Genomic DNA, 15496 nt, shown 5'->3' with positions numbered 1-15496 from the left:
CTGTTCCGTTCCGTTCCGTTCAACTCCATTCCATTCCGTTCCATTCCTGTGGGGTTGATTCCATTCCATTCCATTCCCTTCCACTCCATTCCATTCTATTCCGTTCTACTCGGGTTGATTCCATTCCATTCCATTCCATTCCATTCCATTCCATTCCAATCCACTCCATTCCAATCCGTTCAGTTCTGTTGCATTCCATTCCATTCTACGCAGGTTGATTCCAATCAATTCCATTCCATTCCATTCCATTCCATTCCATTCCATTCCATCCCATTCCTTTCCATTCCATTCCATTGCATTCCGTGCCATTCTATTCCATTCCATTCCATTCCATTCAATTCCATTCTATTCCGTTCCATTCCATTCTATTCCATTCCATTCCATTCCATTGCATTCCATTTCATTCCGTTCTTCTCGGGTTGATTCCAATCCTTTCGATTCCATTCCATTCCATTCCATTCCTTTCCTTTCCACTCTGGTTGATTCCATTCCTTTCCGTTCCATTCAATTCCGCTGCATTCCATCCCATTCCATTCCATTCCATTCCATTCCATTCCATTCCATTCCATTCCATTCCATTCCTTTCCTTTCCTTTCCATTCCGTTACATTCAATTCCATTGAATTCCATTCCATTCTATTCCATTCTATTCCATTCCTTTTTACTCGGGTTGATTCCATTCCATTCCATTGCATTCCATTCCATTCCATTCCATTCTATTCCATTCCTTTCCTTTCCACTGCATTCCATTCCATTCCATTCCATTCCATTGAATTCCATTCCATTCTATTCCATTCCTTTCCTTTCCACTGCATTCCATTCCATTCCATTCCATTCCATTGAATTCCATTCCATTCTATTCCATTCTATTCCATTCCGTTGAATTCGGGTTGATTCCTTTCCATTCCATTGCATTCCATTCCATTCCATTCCATTCTATTCCATTCCTTTCTACTCGGGTTGATTCCATTCCATTCCATTCCCTTCCATTCCATTCCATTCCATTCCATTCCATTCCATTCCATTCTACTCGGGTGGATTGAATTCCATTCTATTCCGTTCCATTCCGTTCCATTCGTTTCCGTTCTACTCGGGTTGATTCAATTCCTTTCCATTCCATTCCATTCCATTCCAATTCTCTCCACTCTGGTTGATTCCATTCCATTCCATTCCATTGCATTCCATTCTACTCGGGTGGATTCAATTCCATTCAATTCCGTTCCATTCCGTTCCATTCGGTTCCATTCTACTCGGGTTGATTCCATTCCATTCCATTCCATTCCATTCCATTCCACTCCATTCCATTCCATTCCATTCCTTTCCATTCCATTCAATTTCCCCCACTCTGGTTGATTCCGTTCCATTCCATTCCATTCCATTCCATTCTATTCCATTCCATTCCATTCCAATTCTGTCCACTCTGGTTGATAACATTCCATTCCATTGCATTCCATTCCTTTCCATTCCATTCCATTCCATTCCATTCCATTCCATTCCATTCCATTCCATTCCACGCCGCTCTTCTCGTGTTGATTCCATTCCATTCCATTCCGTTCCGTTGCATTCCTTTCCATTCTGTTCCGTTCCGTTCCGTTTAACTCCATTCCATTCCATTCCATTCCTGTGGGGTTGATTCCATTCCTTTCCATTCACTTCCACTCCATTCAATTCTATTCCTTTCTACTCGGGTGGATTCCATTCCATTCCATTCCATTCCATTCCATTCCATTCCATTCCACTCCACTCCATTTTAATCCGTTCAGTTCTGTTGCATTCCATTCCATTCTACGCAGGTTGATTCCAATCAATTCCATTCCATTCCATTCCATTCCATTCCATTCCATTCCATTCCATCCCATTCCATTCCATTGCATTCCGTGCCTTCTATTCCATTCCATTCCATTCCATTCCATTCCATTCTATTGCGTTCCATTCCATTCTATTCCATTCCATTCCATTCCATTGCATTCCATTTCATTCCGTTCTTCTCGGGTTGATTCCATTCCATTCCATTCCATTCCATTCCATTCCATTCCATTCCATTCCATTCCTTTCCTTTCCACTCTGGTTGATTCCATTCCTTTCCGTTCCATTCAATTCCGCTGCATTCCATCCCATTCCATTCCATTCCATTCCATTCCATTCCTTTCCTTTCCTTTCCTTTCCATTCCGTTACATTCAATTCCATTGAATTCCATTCCATTCTATTCCATTCTATTCCATTCCGTTTTACTCGGGTTGATTCCATTTCATTCCATTGCATTCCATTCCATTCCATTCCATTCTATTCCATTCCTTTCCTTTCCACTGCATTCCATTCCATTCCATTCCATTCCATTGAATTCCATTCCATTCTATTCCATTCCTTTCCTTTCCACTGCATTCCATTCCATTCCATTCCATTCCATTGAATTCCATTCCATTCTATTCCATTCTATTCCATTCCGTTGAATTCGGGTTGATTCCTTTCCAATCCATTGCATTCCATTCCATTCCATTCCATTCTATTCCATTCCTTTCAACTCGGGTTGATTCCATTCCATTCCATTCCATTCCTTTCCATTCCATTCCATTCCATTCCATTCCTTTCCATTCTATTCCATTCCATTCCGCACTACTCAGGTAGATTCCGTTCCATTCCATTCCATTCCATTCCATTCCATTCCATTCCTTTCCATTCTATTCCATTCCATTCCGCTCTACTCAGGTAGATTCCGTTCCATTCCATTCCATTCCATTCCGTTGCATTCCATTCCATTCCATTCCATTCTACTCGGGTGGATTCAATTCCATTCTATTCCGTTCCATTCCTTTCCATTCGGTTCCGTTCTACTCGGGTTGATTCAATTCCTTTCTATTCCATTCCATTCCATTCCAATTCTCTCCACTCTGTTTGATTCCATTCCATTCCATTCCATTCCATTCCATTCCATTCCATTCCATTCCGTTCCGTTCCATTCCGTTCCGTTCCATTCCATTCCATTCCAAGCCATTCCATTCTATTCCATTCTGTTTTTCTCAGGTTGGTTCCATTCCATTCCATTCCATTCTATTCCATTCCGTTCTACTCGGGTTGATTCCATTCCATTCCATTCCATTCCATTCCATTCCATTCCATTCCATTCCATTCCATTCCATTCTACTCGGGTAGATTTAATTCCTTTCTATTCCATTCCATTGCATTCCATTCCATTCCATTCAGTTCCATTGCATTCCATTCCATTGCATTCCATTCCATTCCATTCCATTCCATTCCATTCCATTCCATTCTATTCCGTTCCATTCCACTCAGGTTGATTCCATTCCATTCCTTTCCGTTGCATTGCATTACATTCCATTCCAATCCATTCCATTCCATTCCGTTCAATTCCATTCCGTTGCATTCCGTTCCATTCCATTCCATTCCATTCCATCCCATTCCATTCCATTCCTTTCCTTTGCATTCCATGGCATTCCATTCCATTCCATTGCATTCCATTCCATTCCATTGCATTCCGTTCCATTCCATTCCATTCCATTCCATTCCATTCCATTCCATTCCATTCCATACCATTCCTTTCCACTCTGTTCCTCTCTGGTGGATTCCAATCCATTCCATTATATTGTTTTCCATTCCATTCCGTTGCATTCCATTCCATTCCATTCCATTCCATTCCATTCCATTCATTCAAATTCTCTCCAATCTTGTTGATTCCGTTCTATTCCATTGTATTCCATTCCATTCAATTCCATTCCATTCCATTCCATTCCATTCCATTCCATTCCATAGCTTTCTATTCCATTCCACTCCATTCTACTCGGTTTGATTCCATTCCATTCCATTCCATTCCATTCCATTCCATTCCATTGCATTCCACTCCATTCCTTTCTACTAGGGTTGATTCCATTCCATTCCATTCCATTCCATTCCACTCCTTTCCATCCAATTCCATTTCATTCTATTGCTTTCCATTCCATTCCATTCCATCCCATTCTACTCGTGTTGATTGAATTCCATTGCATTCCATTCCTCTTCATTCCATTCCTTTCCGTTCCATTACACGCCGTTCTTCTCGGGTTGATTCCATTCCATTCCATTCCGTTCCGTTCCATTCCTATCCATTCTGTTTCATTCCCTTCCGTTCAATTCCATTCCATTCCTTTCCATTCCTCTCGGGTTGATTCTATTCCAATCCATTCCCTTCCACTCCATTCCATTCTATTCCGTTCTACTCGGTTTGATTCCATTCCATTCCATTCCATTAAATTCAATTCCACTCCATTCCATTCGGTTCAATTCCGTTCCATTCCATTCCATTCTACGCAGGTTGTTTCCAATCCATTCCATTCCATTCCATTCCATCCCATTCCATTCCATTCCATTCCATTCCATCCCATTCCATCCCATTCCATTCCATTCCATTCCATTGCCTTCCAAGCCATTCCATTCCATTCCATTCCATTCCATTCCATTCCATTCCATTCCTTTCCTTTCCATTCTACTCGTGTTGAATCCATTCCATTCCATTCCATTCAATTCCATACCATTCCAATCCATTCCATTCCATTCCATTCCATTCCATTCCATTCCATTCCATTCCATTCCGTTCTACTCGAGTTGATTCCATTCCATTCCATTCCATTACATTCCATTCCGTTCCTTTCCGTTCTACTCGTGTTGAATACATTCCATTCCATTCCATTCCATTGCTTTGCATTCCATTCCGTTCCATTCCATTCTATTTCATTCCGTTCTACCCTGGTTGATTCCATTATATTCCATTGCATTCCATTCCATTACATTCCATTCTATCCCATTCCCTTCTACTATGTTTGATTCCATTCCACTCCATTCCATTCCAATCCATTCCGTTCCATTCCATTCCTTTCTACTCTGGTTGATTCCATTCCTTTCAATTCCATTCCATTCCATTCCATTCCATTCCATTCCATTCCATTCCATTCCATTCCATTGCATGCCATTCCGTTCCATTAAATTCCATTCCATTGCATTGCATTCCATACCATTCCATTGCATTCCATTCCATTCTATTAGATTCCGTTACATTCCATTCCATTCCGTTATACCCGGGAGGATTCCATTCCATTCCATTCCATTCCATCCCAATCCATTCCATTCCATTCCGTTCTACTCGGATAGATTCCATTACATTCTATTCCATTCCATTGCATTGCATTCCAAACCTTTCCATTCCATTCCATTGCATTCCTTTCCATTCCATTCCATTCCGTTCTACTCGGGTTGATTCCATTCCATTCCATTCCATTCCATTCTATTCCATTCCACTCCATTCCTTTCCGTTCTACTCGTGTTGAATCCATTCCATTCCATTCCGTTCCATTCCATTCCATTCCATTCTATACCATTCCATTCCGTTCCATTCATTCCGTTCCATTCTAATCGGGTGGTTTCCATTCCATGCCATTCCATTCCATTCCATTCCATTCCATTCCATTCCATCCCATTCCATTCCATTCCTTTCCTTTGCATTCCATGGCATTCCCTTCCATTCCATTCCATTCCATTCCACTCGTGTGGATTCATTTCCATTCTATTCCATTCCATTCCGTTCCATTCGGTTCTATTCTATTCGGGTTGATTCCATTCCATTCCATTCCACTCCATTCCATTTCATTCCATTCCATTCCATTCCATTCCATTCCATTCCATTCCATTCCATTCCATTCTATTCCACTCCGTTCTTCTAGGGTTGATTAAATTCCATTCCATTCCGTTCCGTTCCATTTCTTTCCATTCTCTTCTGTTACGTTCCGTTCAATTACATTCCATTCCATTCAATTCCTCTCGGGTTGATTCCATTCCATTCCATTCCCTTCCACTCCATTCCATTCTATTCCATTCTACTCGGGTTGATTCCATTCCATTCCATTCCACACCATTCCATTCCATTCAATTCCATTCCATTCCACTCCATTCCATTGCGTTAGGTTCCGTTCCATTCCATTCCATTCTACGCAGTTTGATTCCAATCCATGCCATTCATTCCATTCCATTCCATTCCATCCCATTCCATTCCATTCCATTCCATTGCATTCCGTGCCATTCCATTCCATTCAATTCCATTCCATTCCATTCCATTTCATTCCATTGCATGTCATTCCGTTCTTCTCGGGTTGAATCCATTCCATTCCATTCCATTCCATTCCATTCCATTCCATTCCATTCCACTCTGGTTGATTCCATTCCATGCCATTCATTCCATTCCATTCCATTCCATTCCATTCCACTCTGGTTGATTCCATTCCATGACATTCATTCCATTCCATTCCATTCCATCCCATTCCATTTCATTCCATTCCATTGCATTCCGTGCCATTCCATTCCATTCCATTCCATTCCATTCCATTCCATTCCATTCCATTCCATTCCATTCCATTCCATTTCATTCCATTGCATGTCATTCCGTTCTTCTCGGGTTGATTCCATTCCATTCCATTCCATTCCATTCCATTCCATTCCATTCCATTCCATTCCAATCCATTCCACTCTGGTTGATTCCATTCCATTCCGTTCCGTTCAATTCCGCTGCATTCCATCCCATTCCATTCCATTCCATTCCATTCCATTCCTTTCCATTCCTTTCCATTGCATTCCATTCCGTTACATTCAATTCCATTGAATTCCATTCCATTCTATTCCATTCTATTCCATTCTCTTTTACTCGGGTTGATTCCATTCCATTCCATTGCATTCCATTCCATTCCATTCCATTCTATTCCATTCCTTTCCTTTCCATTGCATTCTATTCCATTACATTCCATTCCATTGAATTCCATTCCATTCTATTCCATTCTATTCCATTCCATTGAATTCGTGTTGATTCCGTTCTATTACATTGCATTCCATTCCATTCCATTCCATTTTATTCCATTCCTTTCTGCTCGGGTTGATTCCATTCCATTCCATTCCATTCCATTCCATTCCATTCCATTCCATTCCATTCCATTCCATTCATTCAAATTCTCTCCAATCTTGTTGATTCCGTTCTATTCCATTGTATTCCATTCCATTCCATTCCATTCCATTCCATTCCATTCCATTCCATTCCATTCCATTCCATAGCTTTCTATTCCATTCCTCTCCATTCTACTCGGTTTGATTCCATTCCATTCCATTCCATTCCATTCCATTCCATTCCATTGCATTCCACTCCATTCCTTTCTGCTAGGGTTGATTCCATTCCATTCCATTCCATTCCATTCCACTCCTTTCCATCCAATTCCATTTCATTCTATTGCTTTCCATTCCATTCCATTCCATCCCATTCTACTCGTGTTGATTGAATTCCATTGCATTCCATTCCTCTTCATTCCATTCCTTTCCGTTCCATTACACGCCGTTCTTCTCGGGTTGATTCCATTCCATTCCATTCCGTTCCGTTCCATTCCTATCCATTCTGTTTCATTCCCTTCCGTTCAATTCCATTCCATTCCTTTCCATTCCTCTCGGGTTGATTCTATTCCAATCCATTCCCTTCCACTCCATTCCATTCTATTCCGTTCTACTCGGTTTGATTCCATTCCATTCCATTCCATTAAATTCAATTCCACTCCATTCCATTCGGTTCAATTCCGTTCCATTCCATTCCATTCTACCCAGGTTGTTTCCAATCCATTCCATTCCATTCCATTCCATTCCATTCCATTCCATTCCATTCCATCCCATTCCATCCCATTCCATTCCATTCCATTCCATTGCCTTCCAAGCCATTCCATTCCATTCCATTCCATTCCATTCCATTCCATTCCTTTCCTTTCCATTCTACTCGTATTGAATCCATTCCATTCCATTCCATTCAATTCCATACCATTCCAATCCATTCCATTCCATTCCATTCCATTCCATTCCATTCCATTCCATTCCATTCCGTTCTACTCGAGTTGATTCCATTCCATTCCATTCCATTGCATTCCATTCCGTTCCTTTCCGTTCTACTCGTGTTGAATACATTCCATTCCATTCCATTCCATTGCTTTGCATTCCATTCCATTCCATTCCATTCTATTTCATTCCGTTCTACCCTGGTTGATTCCATTATATTCCATTGCATTCCATTCCATTACATTCCATTCTATCCCATTCCGTTCTACTATGTTTGATTCCATTCGACTCCATTCCATTCCAATCCATTCCGTTCCATTCCATTCCTTTCTACTCTGGTTGATTCCATTCCTTTCAATTCCATTCCATTCCATTCCATTCCATTCCATTCCATTGCATGCCATTCCGTTCCATTAAATTCCATTCCATTGCATTGCATTCCATACCATTCCATTGCATTCCATTCCATTCTATTAGATTCCGTTACATTCCATTCCATTCCGTTATACCCGGGAGGATTCCATTCCATTCCATTCCATTCCATTCCATCCCAATCCATTCCATTCCATTCCGTTCTACTGGGGTAGATTCCATTACATTCTATTCCATTCCATTGCATTGCATTCCAAACCTTTCCATTCCATTCCATTGCATTCATTTCCATTCCATTCCATTCCGTTCTACTCGGGTTGATTCCATTCCATTCCATTCCATTCCATTCTATTCCATTCCACTCCATTCCTTTCCGTTCTACTCGTGTTGAATCCATTCCATTCCATTCCGTTCCATTCCATTCCATTCCATTGTATACCATTCCATTCCGTTCCATTCATTCCGTTCCATTCTAATCGGGTGGTTTCCATTCCATGCCATTCCATTCCATTCCATTCCATTCCATTCCATTCCATTCCATTCCATCCCATTCCATTCCATTCCTTTCCTTTGCATTCCATGGCATTCCCTTCCATTCCATACCATTCCATTCCATTCCATTCCATTCCATTCCATTCCTTTCCACTCTGTTCCTCTCGGGTGGATTCCATTCCATTCCATTATATTCCTTTCCATTCCATTCCGTTGCATTCCATTCCATTCCATTCCATTCCATTCCATTCCATTCCATTCCATTCCATTCCATTCCATTCAATTTCTCTCCAATCTGGTTGATTCCGCTCCATTCCATTCCGTTCCATTCCATTCCATTCCATTCCATTCCATTCCATTCCATTCCACTCGTGTGGATTCATTTCCATTCTATTCCATTCCATTCCGTTCCATTCGGTTCCATTCTATTCGGGTTGATTCCATTCCATTCCATTCCACTCCATTCCATTTCATTCCATTCCATTCCATTCCATTCCATTCCATTCCATTCCATTCCATTCCATTCCATTCCATTCTATTCCACTCCGTTCTTCTAGGGTTGATTAAATTCCATTCCATTCCGTTCCGTTCCATTTCTTTCCATTCTCTTCTGTTACGTTCCGTTCAATTACATTCCATTCCATTCAATTCCTCTCGGGTTGATTCCATTCCATTCCATTCCCTTCCACTCCATTCCATGCTATTCCATTCTACTCGGGTTGATTCCATTCCATTCCATTCCACACCATTCCATTCCATTCAATTCCATTCCATTCCACTCCATTCCATTGCGTTAGGTTCCGTTCCATTCCATTCCATTCTACGCAGGTTGATTCCAATCCATGCCATTCATTCCATTCCATTCCATTCCATCCCATTCCATTCCATTCCATTCCATTGCATTCCGTGCCATTCCATTCCATTCCATTCCATTCCATTCCATTTCATTCCATTGCATGTCATTCCGTTCTTCTCGGGTTGAATCCATTCCATTCCATTCCATTCCATTCCATTCCATTCCATTCCATTCCACTCTGGTTGATTCCGTTCCATGCCATTCATTCCATTCCATTCCATTCCATTCCATTCCACTCTGGTTGATTCCATTCCATGCCATTCATTCCATTCCATTCCATTCCATCCCATTCCATTTCATTCCATTCCATTGCATTCCGTGCCATTCCATTCTATTCCATTCCATTCCATTCCATTCCATTCCATTCCATTTCATTCCATTGCATGTCATTCCGTTCTTCTCGGGTTGATTCCATTCCATTCCATTCCATTCCATTCCATTCCATTCCATTCCATTCCATTCCACTCTGGTTGATTCCATTCCATTCCGTTCCGTTCAATTCCGCTGCATTCCATCCCATTCCATTCCATTCCATTCCATTCCTTTCCATTCCTTTCCATTGCATTCCATTCCGTTACATTCAATTCCATTGAATTCCATTTCGTTCTATTCCATTCTATTCCATTCTCTTTTACTCGGGTTGATTCCATTCCATTCCATTGCATTCCATTCCATTCCATTCCATTCTATTCCATTCCTTTCCTTTCCATTGCATTCTATTCCATTACATTCCATTCCATTGAATTCCATTCCATTCTATTCGATTCTATTCCATTCCGTTGAATTCGTGTTGATTCCGTTCTATTACATTGCATTCCATTCCATTCCATTCCATTTTATTCCATTCCTTTCTGCTCGGGTTGATTCCATTCCATTCCATTCCATTCCATTCCATTCCATTCCATTCCTTTCTACTGGGGTTGATTCCATTCCATTCCATTCCATTCCATTCCATTCCATTCCATTCCATTCCATTCTACTCGAGTTGATTGCATTCCATTGTATTCCATTCCACTTCATTCCATTCCATTCCATTCCATTCCACGCCGTTCTTCTCGGGTTGATTCCATTCCATTCCATTCCGTTCTTCTCGGGTTGATTCCATTCCATTCCATTCCGTTCCGATCTATTCCTTTCCATGCTGTTTCATTCCGTTCTGCTCAATTCCATTCCATTACATTCCATTCCTCTCTGGTTGATTCCATTCCATTCCATTCCCTTTCACTCCATTCCATTCTATTCCGTTGTACTCGGGTTGATTCCATTCCATTCCATTCCATTCCATTCCATTCCATACCATTCCATGCCATTCCATACCATTCCATTCCATTCCATTCCATTGCATTCCATTCCATTTCATTCCATTCCATACTATTCCATTCCATTCTACTCGTGTGGATTCCATTCAATTCCATTCCATTCAATTCCATTCCATTGCATTCCATTCCATTCCTTTCCGTTCTACTCCTGTTGAACACATTCCATTCCATTTCATTCCATTCCATTCCATTGCATTCCATTCCATTCCATTCCATTGCATTCCATTCCATTCCCTTTCTTTCCATTCCACTCCCTTCCATTCCATTCCTTTCCATTCTAATCGGGTTGATTCCATTCCACACCACTCTATTCCATTACATTCCATTCCATCCCATTCCATTCCATTCCTTTCCTTTGCATTCCATGGCATTCCATTCCATTCCATTGCATTCAATTCCATTCCATTCCATTCCATTCCATTCCATTCCATTCCATTCCTTTCCACTGTGTTCCTCTCGGGTGGATTCCATTCGATTCCATTATATTCCTTTCCATTCCATTCCGTTGCATTCCATTCCATTCCATTCCATTCCATTCCATTCCATTCCATTCCACTCCATTCCATTCCATTCCATTCCATTCCATTCAATTTCTCTCCACTCTGGTTGATTCCGTTCCATTCCATTCCATTCCATTCCATTCTATTCCATTCCATTCCATTCCAATTCTGTCCACTCTGGTTGATAACATTCTATTCCATTCCATTCCATTCCTTTCCATTCCATTCCATTCCATTCCATTCCATTCCATTCCATTCCATTCCACGCCGCTCTTCTCGTGTTGATTCCATTCCATTCCATTCCGTTCCGTTGCATTCCTTTCCATTCTGTTCCGTTCCGTTCCGTTCAACTCCATTCCATTCCATTCCATTCCTGTGGGGTTGATTCCATTCCATTCCATTCCCTTCCACTCCATTCCATTCTATTCCGTTCTACTCTGGTTGATTCCATTCCATTCCATTCCATTCCATTCCATTCCATTCCATTCCATTCCATACCAATCCATTCCACTACACTCCATTCCATTCCGTTCAGTTCTGTTGCATTCCATTCCATTCTACGCAGGTTGATTCCAATCAATTCCATTCCATTCCATTCCATTCCATTCCATTCCATCCCATTCCATTCCATTCCATTCCATTGCATTCCGTGCCATTCTATTCCATTCCATTCCATTCCATTCCATTCCATTCCATTCCATTCCATTCCATTCTATTCCATTCCATTCCATTCTATTCCATTCCGTTCCATTCCATTGCATTCCATTTCATTCCGTTCTTCTCGGGTTGATTCCATTCCATTCCATTCCATTCCATTCCATTCCATTCCATTCCATTCCATTCCTTTCCTTTCCTTTCCACTCTGGTTGATTCCATTCCTTTCCGTTCAATTCAATTCCGCTGCATTCCATCCCATTCCATTCCATTCCATTCCATTCCATTCCATTCCATTCCTTTCCTTTCCGTTGCATTCCATTCCGTAACATTCAATTCCATTGAATTCCATTCCATTATATTCCATTCTATTCCATTCCGCTTTACTCGGGTTGATTCCATTCCATTCCATTGCATTCCATTCCATTCCATTCCATTCCATTCCATTCCATTCTATTCCATTCCTTTCCTTTCCATTGCATTCCATTCCGTTCCATTCCATTCCATTGAATTCCATTCCATTCTATTCCATTCTATTCCATTCCGTTGAATTCGGGTTGATTCCGTTCCATTCCATTGCATTCCATTCCATTCCATTCCATTCCATTCTATTCCATTCCTTTCTACTCGGGTTTATTCCATTCCTTTCCATTCCATTCCTTTCCATTCTATTCCATTCCATTCCGCTCTACTCATGTAGATTCCGTTCCATTCCATTCCATTCCATTCCATTCCATTCCATTCCATTCCATTCCATTCCATTCTACTCGGGTGGATTGAATTCCATTCTATTCCGTTCCATTCCGTTCCATTCGGTTCCGTTCTACTCGGGTTGATTCAATTCCTTTTCATTTCATTCCATTCCATTCCATTCCTTTCCATTCCATTCCATACCATTCCATGCCATTCCATACCATTCCATTCCATTCCATTCCATTGCATTCCATTCCATTTCATTCCATTCCATACTATTCCATTCCATTCTACTCGTGTGGATTCCATTCAATTCCATTCCATTCAATTCCATTCCATTGCATTCCATTCCATTCCTTTCCGTTCTACTCCTGTTGAACACATTCCATTCCATTTCATTCCATTCCATTCCATTGCATTCCATTCCATTCCATTCCATTGCATTCCATTCCATTCCCTTTCTTTCCATTCCACTCCCTTCCATTCCATTCCTTTCCATTCTAATCGGGTTGATTCCATTCCACACCACTCTATTCCATTACATTCCATTCCATCCCATTCCATTCCATTCCTTTCCTTTGCATTCCATGGCATTCCATTCCATTCCATTGCATTCAATTCCATTCCATTCCATTCCATTCCATTCCATTCCATTCCATTCCATTCCTTTCCACTGTGTTCCTCTCGGGTGGATTCCATTCGATTCCATTATATTCCTTTCCATTCCATTCCGTTGCATTCCATTCCATTCCATTCCATTCCATTCCATTCCATTCCATTCCATTCCGTTCCATTCCACTCTTTTCTTCTCGTGTTGATTCCATTCCATTCCATTCCATTCCATTCCATTCCATTCCATTCCATTCCATTCCGTTCTTCTCGGGTAGATTCCATTCCATTCCATTGCATTGCTTTCAATACCATTGCATTCCATGCCATTCCATTCCATTCCATTCCATTCCATTCCATTCTATTCCATTCCGTTCTACTCTGGTTGATTCCATTCCATTCCATTCCATTCCATTCCATTCCATTCCATTCCATTCCATTCCATTCCATTCCATTCGATTGCATTGCATTGCATTCCATTGAATTGCATTCCATACAACTCCATTCCATTCCATTCCATTCCATTCCATTCCATTCCATTCCAATAGATTCCATTCCATTCCATTCCGTTATACTCGGGATGATTCCATTCCATTCCATTCCATTCCATCCCATTCCGTTCTACTCGGTTAGATTCCATTCCATTCTATTCCATTCCGTTGCAATGCATTCTAAACCATTCCATTCCATTCCATTCCATTCCATTCCATTCCATTCCATTCCATTCCATTCCATTCCATTCCATTGCATTCCATTCCGTTCCTTTCCGTTCTACTCGTGTTGAATACATTCCATTCCATTCCATTCCATTGCTTTGCATTCCATTCCGTTCCATTCCATTCTATTTCATTCCGTTCTACCCTGGTTGATTCCATTATATTCCACTGCATTCCTTTCCATTACATTCCATTCTATCCCATTCCGTTCTACTATGTTTGATTCCATTCCACTCCATTCCATTCCAATCCATTCCGTTCCATTCCATTCCTTTCTACTCTGGTTGATTCCATTCCATTCAATTCCATTCAATTCCATTCCATTCCATTCCATTCCATTCCATGCCATTCCGTTCCATTAAATTCCATTCCATTGCATTGCATTCCATACCATTCCGTTGCATTCCATTCCATTCTATTAGATTCCATTACATTCCATTCCATTCCGTTATACCCGGGAGGATTCCATTCCATTCCATTCCATTCCATCCCATTCCATTCCATTCCGTTCTACTCGGGTAGATTCCATTCCATTCTATTCCATACCATTGCATTGCATTCCAAACCTTTCCATTCAATTTCATTCCATTCCTTTCCATTCCATTCCATTCCGTTCTACTCGGGTTGATTCCATTCCATTCCATTCCATTCCATTCTATTCCATTCCACTCCATTCCTTTCCGTTCTACTCGTGTTGAATCCATTCCATTCCATTCCGTTCCATTCCATTCCATTCCATTCTATACCATTCCGTTCCGTTCCATTCATTCCGTTCCATTCTAATCGGGTGGTTTCCATTCCATAACATTCCATTCCATTCCATTCCATTCCATCCCATTCCATTCCATTCCTTTCCTTTGCATTCCATGGCATTCCATTCCATTCCATTGCATTCCATTCCATTCCATTCCATTCCATTCCATTCCTTTCCACTCTGTTCCTCTCGGGTGGATTCCATTCCATTCCATTATATTCCTTTCCATTCCATTCCGTTGCATTCCATTCCATTCCATTCCATTCCATTCCATTCCATTCCATTCCATTCCATTCCATTCCATTCCATTCCATTCCATTTCTCTCCAATCTTGTTGATTCCGCTCCATTCCATTCCATTCCATTCCATTCCATTCCATTCCATTCCATTCCATTCCATTCCATTCGATTCCACTCGTGTGGATTCATTTCCATTCTATTCCATTCCATTCCGTTGCATTCGGTTCCGTTCTACTCGGGTTGATTCCATTCCATTCCATTCCACCCCATTCCACTCCATTCCATTCCATTCCATTACATTCCAATTCTCTCCACTCTGTTTGATAACATTCCATTCCATTCCATTCCATTCCATTCTATTCCATTCCTTTCCTTTCCATTGCATTCCATTCCATTCCATTCCATTCCATTCCATGCTATTCCATTCCTTTCCTTTCCATTGCATTCCAT

This window comes from Gorilla gorilla, chromosome 4 (genome assembly GCF_029281585.2).
Source record: "Gorilla gorilla gorilla isolate KB3781 chromosome 4, NHGRI_mGorGor1-v2.1_pri, whole genome shotgun sequence".
Lineage (NCBI taxonomy): Eukaryota > Metazoa > Chordata > Mammalia > Primates > Hominidae > Gorilla > Gorilla gorilla.
Note: the sequence above shows the minus strand (reverse complement) of the source record.